General features: G+C 39.7%; 1 protein-coding gene across 3 annotated transcripts in view; it reads right to left on the bottom strand.

The window, feature by feature from the left end:
• Nucleotides 1-14,471, bottom strand: part of DOK6 (docking protein 6) — a 437,516-nt gene that overhangs the window by 13,380 nt on the left and 409,665 nt on the right. The window lies entirely within an intron of this gene.

Below are 14,471 nucleotides of genomic sequence, written 5' to 3'. Positions count from 1 at the left end.
CAGGCTGTTATGGGAGAGAGTGACTGTAAGTGGGAGTCATCCTTGCTTTCTCCACATGAAACAACTTTTTATTTTATTCACTAACAAACAAAATATATGCCATTTTTCACAGCAACAATTAACATGGTCAAGTTCTAAAGTGCTCTTTTAGGAAAAATGCTATGTAAGTCTCACTAGTTCCTTTGGAAGCTGTGGAGAGCTTTCACCAGGACAGAATTCAATTAGTTATATCCTTAGTTAAATCCAATTAGTCATGCATCCGATGAAGTGAGCTATAGCTCACGAAAGCTTATGCTCAAATAAATTTGTTAGTCTCTAAGGTGCCACAAGTACTCCTTTTTTTTTTTGCGAATACAGACTAACACGGCTGCTACTCTGAAACCAATTAAATCCTTCAGTGGATGTTGAATTACACACTCTGACTAGGTATCACCCACACCTACAATTCCTGTTCATTCCCTCCTATGCACTATGCTCTTCCCTTACCTTTCTTTCTTCCTGTTCCCTTTACTTATTTCTCTCTCTCCCAAACTATTCCTTCTTTCATGATGCCCCTTGTGCTTGGAACAGTCTCCCTCCCTCTTCTTGTCCACCTTCTTTCTTATTTAAAATCCCTCTTCAGCACCCATCTCTTCCATAAATTCTTCCTCACCATAGATTCTTATGTCCTCTCCTTTATCTAAATTGCTGTTTAGATGTGTTGTGTCTTGTTTGTTAGACTGCAAACTTTTCAGAGCAAGAATCAGGTCTTATTTTTGTGGAATATCATGTATATTTATGGTGCTTTATAAATACTCAGTGGTAATTAACTGAGTTAATAATTCAGAACTAATGGAAACCCCTCCTCACATGAGTAAGCCCATTGTTTTAAATGGGATTACTCCCATATGTGATACTCCATGCAAAAGTGGCCATGAGCATAGACTGTTTGCATGCTAAAGTTGCATTTAGAAGACATGAAGGTTGGGTAAAAACCAGCATTTTGCATTTGTACTTCAGAATTAATCTGGGGTGGAACATGGTCCATGTGTTTGAACTGTCGTCTGATTTTAGAAGGTTAATAATATTATTTTGAATAATATGGATTATAGGCTAGCCAGTTAATCTGATCAGAAGATAATAAGATTCTTCTCCCAGTGGGACAAGTGGGTCACCCCTCTTATGGAGCTTGAGCACTTGAGCCCTCCTCCTATGTCCAAAATTAGTTTCCTCACCCACAAAATGTTAGGGCACACTTACTCCATAGGCTGGTATGTTTGACATATTAATGACATTAGCTCATTCTCATATCTGTTATTTCTGTCCTAATTGATTATTTTGGTTCTTTCCAAGTTCCAAATTGTGGTGTACCTGTTAAGTTTAAAGAGGATATGAACTTAGGTAGACCCCATACCACCCTGCTTCAATATATCCTTTATCTATCTATGTTAAAGGTCACAACCATATATGGACCTTATGCTTTAGCTCATCACCACCGATCTAGGTGGAAAGTCCCAAACATATGTACCCTAACTTTACCTTAGCTCAACATATAGGATGTGGCCTGCAGGTCCCTTGCGTTACAGCCAAAAATACTCTAATATGAACCTATAAACCTATTATAATGAAACAAACAATAAAGCCCATAAGAAAATAAGAAACCCATAAGAAAAGATATACAGGCAAGCAAGAAGCCTAGCCCTATAGTCTACAGAACTACCTAAATTCTCAACTATGCTATTGATATGCAGCATGACCTGGCCCTAATTACTCTGAGTTATGGAAAATTTAAATGATGTCCAAAGTCCAAAGCCCTGCAGCAAACCGGTGACAAAACTGGGAATAGAACTCAGATTACCCAGTTCTCTATCCTATAGATTTATCTACTTCAGATGGAAGGTTTGAGATGTAATTAATTATCTACAATTGATAAAACTCTTTTAGCTCCTTAGATCAAAGGATAATTAGTGCAAATTATTATCCATCTTTTTCACCTTTGGAATCCACATTCAAGACTAGAACTGAAGTGAGATTAGAAAGTGTTTATTAAAATGTATTTAGTAAATTTACTATATATGAGAAGGTGAAAGAATAATCCTCTTAGACAACGCCAAAATTAAATATTTGCATGGAATGAAAGGAAACTATTTAACAAGTGAATAAGAGTGATGGTTTCACACTGAAGAATTTCAAGATAACTAGCAGTTTTCTAGAATGATTTAAGCCTGAACTAGTAGAGCAGGAATAGCAAATATGCAGCTGATCAGGAATGAGACACATTGCAAAACTTTGTCACAATGGCTGTCCTTGGAAAAGTCTGGCTATGGCCACTGCTGTAAGTCTATTGCTTCATGCAAAATTACAGGTCACCAAAAGGCAAGGAAATGAGCAACAATATCGAGAGAGAGGAAACAAACAAAACGACTAATCAACCCAGCAACATTAGAGACAATAAAACCACAGACTGCTTTCCCAGTGGCAACTTAATGATCACAAAATCCGTTTTATAGCATGCATAGCAGACTGCATTCTGTCTGTATAGCTTTCCTCACTGGGTTAAATTAACATTAGCTATCAAAATCCTGACTGAGATGCCAAGTCTAAATTTCTTTCTGCTTCAAGGAGCCTTTGCATTAAACTGCATTAAACTGGCAGTGAGGTCTGAACAGCAAGGTAAAACTATTGAAACAGCACAAGCAGACTTAGATAGTAAAGAGTCAATTCTGAAAAGCTTTACTCATACAAGAGATTCAGTTGGGACCTTGCAGAGCTTTATAGTTATCTGGAGTTTGCATCATAACGATCCGTTCTTTTTTAACTTAACTCAAACCTATCTCTGTACCAGTCATATGCTCTTATGTTTTTTCAAAGCTTCCAGTGTCCTTTCTGAAGATTTAAAGGCTCGTTCTGTATTTACCTGAAAGCTGGAATGATACAGTCTTTAATGATTCCTACTGGACTATTAATATAGAAATTTTATTGGGTCTTCAAAACTTCACCAGGAAAGTATTATGTTTGTGAGCAACACAGGCAGAGAGCAAAGCTAATTATCTAATCTAATCCATCTATCCATCCAACATGTTGTCAAGGTTCCTCCCCCACTCTGAACTCTAGGGTACAGATGTGGGGACCTGCATGAAAACCTCCTAAGCTTACTTTTACCAGCTTAGTTTAAAACTTCCCCAAGGTACAAATTAATTTTATCCTTTGTCTTTGGAATATCCACTGCCACCACCAAACTCTAACTGGGTTTACTGGGAAACGTAGTTTGGACACGTCTTTCCCCCCCAAATCCTCCCAACCCTTGCACCCCACTTCCTGGGAAAGGTTTGGTAAAAATCCTCACCAATTTGCATAGGTGACCACAGACCCAAACCCTTGGATCTGAGAACAATGAAAAAGCATTCAGTTTTCTTACAAGAAGACTTTTAATAGAAGTAGAAGTAAATAGAAATAAAGGAATCACCCCTGTAAAATCAGGATGGTAGATACCTTACAGGGTAATTAGATTCAAAACATAGAGAATCCCTCTAGGCAAAACCTTAAGTTACAAAAAAGACGCACAGAAAGAAATAGTCATTCTATTCAGCACAATTCTTTTCTCAGCCATTTCAAGAAATCATAATCTAACATATACCTAGCTAGATTACTTACTAAAAGTTTAAGACTCCATTCCTGGTCTATCCCCGGCAAAAGCAGCATATAGACAGACACACAGACCCTTTGTTTCTCTCCCTCCTCCCAGCTTTTGAAAGTACCTTGTCTCCTCATTGGTCATTTTGGTCAGGTGCCAGCGAGGTTACCTTTAGCTTCTTAACCCTTTACAGGTGAGAGGATTTTTCCTCTGGCCAGGAGGGATTTTAAAGGGGTTTACCCTTCCCTTTATATTTATGACACATGTCACTGGTCTTTTCTATTCTTTGAAATGCATTTTGCTATGTACAATGGTAGGCTCTCATTAGAAAAAGACTAGATGGTACACAAAAACATTAATCAAAACGGGAAAGATGATCTTAGCAGTATTCTACTGCATATTTTGAAACGTATGACGCTAGTGAGAATGTACCTAAAACCAGTCCTAGCTCCCTGTTTGATTCTTTGTATTCCCTTTAATGGTCATATTGTACCTTCGTTCATGTGTTTTGGTCTCTTGTATAAACCACGCAAAAGGAAAAGAACAGTCCTGGAGCTCACCAGGAGTTGGCAGAAACTGGTCTTTCTTTTTCACAGATCACTCACTCATTCCGAAGGACTGAAGCCAGTTTACTCCCATCTGCTCACTCTGTGGGATTCACATGGATATTTCAAATCCATTTGGGTGTTTCCTCACCAGAATCTCCTATCTCAGTGGAAATCTATGAACAGGCTGGTGACTAATTCTGAAGAGTTAATTCACTTTTGTAGGATTAACAAAACAGCTTGTGGCAGTCCATACATTTGTAGACAGTAAAAACTATTGTTCTTTAGTGAGGCAAATTTCATGGAAGCACGATATGGAGGGAGTAAATTTGTGTGAGAGATGATTTAAGTCTGATAAATGATTTTAAGCACCTTTAAAATTATATTTAACTGCCATTTGAAAAACTTAATAGTATGTGTTAAGCGACAAATCTTGCACACTCCTTCCACCATGTGCATGAATTTCCCTCTACCATTCCCTCTTGCAGTGGAAATAATGTGATTCCACTCCTCCATAAGTACCACAAGCCCTCTTTTCCCCCTTCCAAAACTTATGCATTGCATATTCCAGACCGGGCCATGTTCCTGATGCTCAAGGATGAGCAGAAGGAGGGATGGGGAAGAACCACCTTACAGAGATTCTCTGGTCTTTCCTGTGGAGCACAGTAAGGCCAAATGAAGCCTATTCCAGGCTTTTAAGATGGAGTTAAGGCTGTGGAGGGACCTAGAGGGAAAGACTCTGTCTCCCTCTACACTCATAGAATTCTCCAGTGCTCAGTCCTGTCACTTGGACTGGACAGAGAATTTAAATTTAGACAAAAATAGTCTGTAAATACTAATCTTTTGGGCCACATTCTGCACTTTGCATCACATAGGGAAATCCACAGGAGGAAAAGGTTTCCCTCATGGAGGACCTATGCTTCTGGATAGGCTTTGGAATTTACTCTCCCGGCTTCTTGCAGCCATGTTACCAAAGCCTCCTCTGTTCACCTTTTGTTAGGCCCCTCTTCCAGGGGGGAGAGAGGACTACAGTGCACAGGGGCTTCACTGAAACATGAATACAGACTGCAGGTACATTAACTTTTCAGTGGATTCCCCACCAAGCTGGGGTGAGGTGGGTAAGACAGGAGAATAATGCACATAGTGTATCTATCTTCCCAACTCATCACCTCCAGACACTTGACCCAGTGAAGGGCTATTCAGGTGGGTGATTGTTTTTGCAGATGTGGTTCTTTCACCACTGCCAGGTGCTGAATGGTAGAGGGAAATTCATGCACAAAGAATTCAAGAGACAGAACTGGGGCCTCAGTGGCTGTTTCATAGAGCAATAGAATCCTAGACAGCAACAATCCCAAACTAAATTGTGGTAAAGTTAAACCAACAAAGAAAAAACACCACCAAAAGTGCAATCAAATGATACAAAAAAGTCTGCTTATGTATAAATTAGGGTTGTTGATTAATCACAGTTAACTCACGCAAGTAATTAAAAAAAATTAATCACGATTAAAAAAATTAATTGCAGTTTAATCACACTGTTAAACAATAGAATACCTATTGAAATTTATTAAATATTTTGGATGTTTATCTACATTTTCATATATAGTGTATTCTGTGTTGTAATTGAAATCAAAGTGTATATTATTTTTATAACAAATATTCGCACTGTAAAAATTATAAACAAAAGAAATAGTATTTTTCAATTCACCTCATACAAGTACTGGAGTGCAATCTCTTTGTTGTGAAACTGCAACTTACAAATGTAGATTTTTTTGTTACATAATTGCACTCAAAAACAAAACAATGTAAAACTTCAGAGCCTGCAAGTCCATTCAGTCCTACTTCTTGTTCAGCCAATTGCTCAGATAAACAAGTTTGTTTACATTTACAGGAGATAAGGCTGCCCTCTTCTTATTTACAATGTCACCAGAAGGTGAGAACAGGCATTCGCATGGCACTGTTGAAGCCGGCACTGCAAGGTATTTACGTGCCAGTTATGCTAAACATTTTTATGCCCCTTCATGCTTCGGCCACCATTCCAGACGACATGCTTCCATGCTGATGATGCTTTTTAAAAAAATAATACATTAATTAAGTTTGTGACTAAACTCCTTGGAGGGAGAATTGTATGACCCCTGCTCTACCCACATTCTGCCATATGCTTTACCCACATTCTGCCATATATTATATGTTATAGCAGTCTCGGATGATGACCCAGCACATGCTGTTCATTTTAAGAATTTACAGATTTGACAAAACGCAAAGAAGGTACCAATGTGAGATTTCTAAAGATAGCTACAGAACTTGACTCAAGGTTTAAGAATCTGAAGTACCTTCCAAAATCTGAGAGGGATGAGATGTGGAGCATTCTTTCAGAAGTCTTTAAAGAGCAACACTCTGATGCGGAAACTACAGAACCCAAACCACCAAAAAAGTAAATCAACCTTCCGCTGGTGGCATCTGACTCAGATGATGAAAATGAACACACGTCGGTCCACACTGCTTTGGATTGTTATTTGGCAGAACCCGTCATCAGCATGGATGCATGTCCTCTGGTTGACGCATGAAAGGACATATGAATCTTTAGCACATCTGGCACATAAATATCTTGCGACACCGGCTAAAATAGTGCCATGAGAATGCCTGTTCTCACTTTCAGGTGACATTGTAAACAAGAAGCATTTCAGTAAGCATGAAAACAAATATGTATCATAACTCAGAACTGGAGCTAACAGGTGACCTGAATTACCATTCCATGAGAAATTCCAACATTTCTATTTTGTTTTTATTCTGAATCTCAATGAAAAAACATTTTGAAATTTCCCATCTAACAAAAATTAATTAAAAAAATTAATTAATTGAATCTTTTAGCTTCTAGACCACTGAAATGTTTCATTTTGACTTTATATTATATTAATATATTACATATACATAATATTAATATAACATAAAGGTCAAAATGAAATGAATCACGTTTCAACATTTTCCAAATGAAACCATTAGACATTTTTCTGTTAAATTTTTTGTCAAAATCCATACTTGCTCCTAAACGTTTCAAGTTCAATGAAACTACATTTGAAACTGAATATATAGGCAGAGTTATTTGCAGTAAATACATTAATTCCACAGTGTTTTAAGCTTCTGTTATGAATAATATTTGTATGTCCCACTTTCTGAGTAACTGTCACACACTAAGTCCCACATTTGGGACCTGGCAAGTTGAGAGCCTATATTGGTAAACTGTCTCCTGCATATTTCAGCAGCTCTGAGCTACTGGGGCTCTTTTCCTGTACATTTCACAATGTGCACAAGACAGACACACACACTTCCATGGTTGTGGTAAAGAGTTCCATTACCATACACTGGTAGGACCCATCCATACTAGGACAGTTGGTCTGTGACAGACTTATGAAAAGTCTAATTCTTTTCTGTTTTAGGACAGGAAATTGTGTTACATAACTGCTTGTCTTTTTTTTCTTCCTCTCACTATCACAGGATGCAATGAAGTTTCAGTCCAAACCAAATAAGTATACACAATTCATAAAGATAACAAGTGTCAGTTGGCAAAGCGGGACAAAATTAGATTCCTCCTAATCTTAATTAGGTTGGGGGCAGAAGCAGTTTGCTGCAGCATAACACTTTGTGGCATGGTTCTTACATATTACACTCCTTTAGAGATAAAAAACAAAACAGCAACAACTAATGATAGGGCAGATGGGTAGGTAGATAGATAATCACAGCTTCTCCAAGGAGGTTAGAAGTATATACAGTGGTCTGAGTTTAAATGGAAAATGCAAGAGATTTCAAAAATATATACACATCTTAATGTATAGGCCTGCCTCCTTTAAGCAATAATTTCCTAGATTTTTACTGGCTGTGTTGATAGGAAATGCACTTGAGTGACTTTAGCTCTAAGCAAATGCATTTTTGTTTGTGAATTTCCTTGGGTTTTATTTTTTTAAAAAGTGATAAAAGGTAGCACTATCCTCCTGCTCAGTTTTCCTGAATTCGCTCACATCTATGTTCCTGCATAACCCCTCTACTCAAGCTCCACACCCTACGACGCCTAAAAAAGTCCCTTCTCTAGAGGTCCAATCCACACATGCCTGCCTGTGATTCCTTCCTTACCTCCCTCCAGGTCCCTCAGCCCCTGCAGTTTTCTTCTTGCCCTCTGGCTCCTTGCATCATCTACTCCATGCCCCCTCAATAGCTCCCCTCAATGTTCCTTGCTTCCCATTCCATTTTTAAATATTTAAAAATTGGCTAGCAGCACACAGCTAGCATCTGGGGTGCAGCCCCTTTAACATATTGTGCTGTTGTGGGCAGGGACTAGACCTGCTTGTGTAGTGGGACAGCACCAAACAAAATGGTGACCCAATCCTGATCAGGGCCTCTAAGTGCTGCCATAATACAAATAATAAAAGATAATTACAAATGGGGTGGGTAGCACTGCCAATTATTAAGGTCATCTGACAGCTCCCAAGGTGTGAAATGGGGATAATTCCACCTGCTCATCTAATAAGCATGGTATTATGAAAAAAAAATCATTAACGTTTGTGAATCACTCAGCACTTTAGTATAAGCACCATAGAAAACCTGTGAGAAAATTCATAATTCTGTCTTTGGAGCAGGGTTTGAATAGTGTGCAGTAAATAAAGATCTTACATTGAGCAAGGAAGAGAAAACAAAATACAGTAAAACCTCAGAATTACGAACACCAGAATTACAAACTGACCGGTCAACCACACACCTCATTTGGACCTGGAAGTACGTAGTCAAACATCAGCAAAGACCCCCCTCCCCTCCACTCCCCTCCCCACCAAAGGCAAATACAATACAGTACTGTGTTAAATGTAAACTATTAAAAAATACAGGGAAAGATTAAAAAAAAGATTTGACAAGGTAAAGAAACTGTTTCTGTGCTTGTTTCATTTAAATTAAGATGGTTAAAAGCAGCATTTTTCTTCTACATAGTAAAGTTTCAAAGCTGTATTAAGTCAATGTTCAGTTGTAAACGTTTGAAAGAACAACCATAACATTTTGTTGAGAGTTATGAACATTTCAGAGATACGAACAACCTCCATTCCTGAGGTGCTCGTAACTCTGAGGTTCTGCTGTACTGAATGAACACACCCATCCACAAAGGCAGGGATCCTATGGAACAAATAGTATGTGCTCATGTCATTAATGACTATCTGTCACGGAGTCCCCGGGCAATGCTCTGGAACTGCTCCCTATGAAGCCAGTCAGGACTCTGGGGAAGTCTCCTCTCTGTGAGCAGACTGTCTTCAGGGCAACAAGCTCACAAGACTTCCACCTTCCTGGGTCTGACCTTGGAGCATTCAGCATCCTCTGCCCTTCCGTGTGCTTCCCACAGCGAGTCCGCCCAGGTGGGGCCCTGGGGAAGCAGAGGGTCCTGCACCCCAACTTCGCAGTCAGACGTGACTCTTAGCCAGCCAGTAAAACAGAAGGTTTATTAGATGACAGGAACATGGTCTAAAACAGAGCTTGTAGGTACAGGGAACAGGACCCCTCCACCTGGTTCCTTTTTGGGGGGCAGTGAGCCAGACAACCACATCTGCACTTCACTCCATGTCCCCAGCCAGTCCCAACCTGACTCATCCTCCAGCCCCTCCTCTTCTGGGCTTTGTCCCTTTCCCGGGCCAGGAGGTCACCTGATTCCTTTGTTCTCCAACCCTTTAGCTATCACCTTGCGGGGGGGAGGGTCCAGGCCATCAGTTGCCAGGAGACAGAGTGTTGACCATTTATGTACACTGGCCCTTTGCTCTCCAACAATTACACCACCTTATCCCACCACGTAGAGACTTAAGAAATGCATAGGGGAAACTGAGGCACCCCTACAATATTCAGAGGAAACATTAAGAACAGTCCCACTTAGTCACACTATCATCATGCTTATGCACAAGGGGTTCAAATTCAGGTTCCCAGACCACCTTAAATTTGGTATTTCCTCATTTTGGAGTGCTTGATTTTGCAATTTTAATAATGTGCTTTTCATGTAGTTTTTTAATGTAATAAAAATAGCTGGAGATGTCTAACTACCAAACTACGTGCTTTGTGATGCAAATGAAAATTGTAACATTTGCAAGCACAAGTGCTGACGAGCACAAAATATCAGGCATTAAAGTCAGTTAATTATTTTTATTTTATACAGTAGTGCTCAAAAGTCAGGAATACAGCTCTGTGGTGGTACGTGCTATAGAAAAATATGGGTGTTGAAAACTAAGTTGTATACAGCAACTTGTGCATACTCAGAGCCTGAGAAGTGGATCAAGCAAAGCAAAGTAAAGCAAAGTCTACTTTTCATGAGAAATTCATTGTCAAGTTGTTATACTCTTAATAAATGGAGCAGTTAAGAAAGCAATGGCACCATGGCAGTCAATGGGAAATTTATGTGCAGAGTGTTGCGGGGAAGTTGGAAAAAACAGTAAGTTAATGACTTCCTTCGGAAACTACAATCCACCGGTGATCTTCCTGAAAACACCATCCTGGCCACTATGGATGTAGAAGCCCTCTACACCAACATTCCACACAAAGATGGACTACAAGCCGTCAGGAACAGTATCCCCGATAATGTCACGGCAAACCTGGTGGCTCAACTTTGTGACTTTGTCCTCACCCATAACTATTTCACATTTGGGGACAATGTATACCTCCAAATCAGCGGCACTGCTATGGGTACCCGCATGGCCCCACAGTATGCCAACATTTTTATGGCTGACTTAGAACAACGCTTCCTCAGCTCTCGTCACCTAATGCCCCTACTCTACTTGCACTACATTGATGACATCTTCATCATCTGGACCCATGGAAAAGAAGCCCTTGAGGAATTCCACCATGATTTCAACAATTTCCATCCCACCATCAACCTCAGTCTGGATCAGTCCACACAAGAGATCCACTTCCTGGACACTACGGTGCTAATAAGTGATGGTCACATAAACACCACTCTATACCGGAAACCTACTGACCGCTATTCCTACCTACATGCCTCCAGCTTTCATCCAGGACATACCACATGATCCACTGTCAACAGCCAAGCTCTAAGATACAACCGTATTTGCTCCAACCCCTCAGACAGAGACAAACACCTACAAGGTCTCTATCAAGCATTCTTACAACTACAATACCCACCTGCTGAAGTGAAGAAACAGATTGACAGAGCCAGAAGAGTACCCAGAAGTCACCTACTACAGGACAGGCCTAACAAAGAAAATAACAGAACGCCACTAGCCATCACCTTCAGCCCCCAACCAAAACCTCTCCAACGCATCATCAAGGATCTACAACCTATCCTGAAGGACGACCCATCACTCTCACAGATCTTGGGAGACAGGCCAGTCCTTGCTTACAGACAGCGCCCCAACCTGAAGCAAATACTCACCAGCAACCACACACCACACAACAGAACCACTAACCCAGGAACCTATCCTTGCAACAAAGCTCTTTGCCAACTGTGTCCCCATATCTATTCAGGAGACACCATCATAGGGCCTAATCACATCAGCCACAATATCAGAGGCTCATTCACCTGCACATCTACCAATGTGATCTATCCCATCATGTGCCAGCAATGCCCCTCTGCCATGTACATTGGCCAAACCGGACAGTCTCTACATAAAAGAATAAATGGACACAAATCAGACGTCAAGAATTATAACATTCAAAAACCAGTTGGCGAACACTTCAATCTCTCTGGTCACTCGATTACAGACCTAAAAGTGGCAATACTTCAACAAAAAAACTTCAAAAACAGACTCCAATGAGAAACTGCTGAATTGGAATTAATTTGCAAACTGGATACAATTAACTTAGGCTTGAATAGAGACTGGGAGTGGATGGGTCATTACACAAAGTAAAACTATTTCCCCATGTTTATCCCCACCCCCCACTGTTCCTCAGACGTTCTTGTCAACTGCTGGAAATGGCCCACCCTGATTATCACTACAAAAGGTTCCCCCCCCCCCACCCCCCGCTCTCCTGCTGGTAATAGCTCACCTTAAGTGATCACTCTTGTTACAGTGTGTATGGTAACACCCATTGTTTCATGTTCTCTATGTATATAAATCTCCCCACTGTATTTTCCAGTGGATGCATCCGATGAAGTGAGCTGTAGCTCACGAAAGCTTATGCTCAAATATATTTGTTCGTCTCTAAGGTGCCACAAGTACTCCTTTTCTTTTAGTAAGTTAATGGATGCTTGAAGAATAAAGGTATGTCAGAGCGTGTCTGTATATGTGTGGGGAGGAGGGGGGAAGAGACAGCTGTTGCATTTTGTTTTCACACATATCTTCACTCATTAGGCCTAGAAATGGTCCTTTGGCCAGAAAAGTTCACAAAACTGGTAATAGCTTTTAATCTAGATTTATATCCTCTAAAGACATTTCCATCATCAGTGAAAGCGCCTTCTATTTATTTCAGGTAAGGGCCACTGGTTTTGGTAATGCTGTTGTTTTGATAGGGAGTGTGTCTCCAGAGGTGCTTCAAGCTGCATATTTTTGGCAGCAGCATTGTAAAGAATTATGACAAAAACAGAAAGGCACAGTAGCCATGGTCTTAATTTCCACTGGGAAGAATGAAACACTAAATTGTTATTGCTGCTGATTTTAGACGGAAGCTTTAATCCTTTTGTTGAGAAGAAATAAAGAATCTTCTTTTTTTAAATCTGGGTACAGATGATGGTCATCAAATACACTTACAGCAACTTCAAGTCACCTTAAATGGCTTTTATTGTATCAAAACAGGATAATTTCATTTAAAGCAGAAAATAAAGAATTGTGGTTACTCTACTTTGCTTCTATTGGTTAATAAAATTCTACCTACAATTCAATATTGAACATACAATATCTCTTATTAAGCTGTTGATGAGAAACCACTTTTACCTTTTCTGTCCATCATTGAATAGGAAAACTAAAGCAAAGGTTCATACTAGGGTAAACTACTACAAAGTAAACCCATTATTTTGCTGTATGTTTATATTCATGTATTCTTTCATGTGTTCTTTAAAAGCTCAACTCTGGGTTTGATCAAAAATGAAGTCAATGTAAGTCTTTACTGAATTCAACGGGCATAAGAATGGGCTGTCTGTGAGGTACTGAGCATCATAAATGTCTATTTATTTCCATGGGAGTGGAAAGCATTCTCCACCTTACAGGATTAGACCATTATTGTTTATTTTAAGGGTTAATGGCTTTGTCATCAGCTCTCCCCATTTACTTGAAAGGAGTCTCATTTACATTGGTGTCAGTGAGAGTGGAATGGAGATCTCTGTGTGTGAAAACCCACAATATATATACACACACACACACATACTCATGGGGGGTGGGGTGGGTCCAATCTTACATCCATATAAGCAAATTTTGATTTTGCTCAAAATTTCCCATTGGGAAAATCTAAATCTATTTTATTTTGGTCAGTTCGACCCAAATCACAATATTTTGTTTTTTGAACTGACCCTAAACATTTTGTTTTGAATCAGTTCAACAAAGCTACATTCCCTCCCAGTGCATTGCCTTATGGGAGATGTAGTTTGGGCCCCCAGTCTCTCCTATGGTCTAGGATCCCCAAAGGACTATATCTCCCATAGTACAATGCAGATTTCCCTCTGACCTCTGAATGGGGTCATGGGAGTCACACATTCAACTGACTTAAAGTAATGTGTTTCCGGTCATTTCAATCAATCGACACAAAACAGTTAGTTTGGGCAATGTCAAAATGTTTAGTTTTGATTGAAAATATTGAAACAGAACGTTTTCAACATCGTGGTTGCGCAAAAAATTTCAACTTTTGTCCTGTTGAAAAATTAAGTGCGAGGCGGATTGGGTCACTTCAGAGTATGAGCCTGATCTTGTGAAGTGGTGAGTATCTTCAGAAAAGGTGTTGACAGTGCTCAGGACTCGAAAGGGTTCAAGACCTAAAAAGGGGCATATGTGGTCTCCCAGTCACATTGGCTGAGACAATCAGGGACCCAGACAACCCGTTATTATGTGATAATTAGAAGAAGGTTTATAAATGAAACAGCAAAACTTTGGTTTTAATTATTTGTTCCAAAATGTAGCAAAATAACTTTGCCTGTAGGTTATACCAAAGTTAACAGGTCCAAAATAGTTTTGCATAGGAGCCAGATAGTTTCATTGTCTTGTTCGAGCTCAAAACTAGCAGAGCTTCATGTGGTTGCAGGATTTCTGTTTTGTTTTAACAAAAGCTTCACAAAGCTCTATACTAATAGAGAGTTGAGAACTGGTATATTAGAGAAAGAAATAGGAAAATGGCTGAGGAAGTCACCTGAAGACAAC

Source organism: Chelonia mydas, chromosome 2, assembly GCF_015237465.2.
Source record: "Chelonia mydas isolate rCheMyd1 chromosome 2, rCheMyd1.pri.v2, whole genome shotgun sequence".
Lineage (NCBI taxonomy): Eukaryota > Metazoa > Chordata > Testudines > Cheloniidae > Chelonia > Chelonia mydas.
The sequence above is the reverse complement of the archived record's forward strand: the minus strand, read 5'-3'. Positions and strand labels throughout refer to the sequence as shown.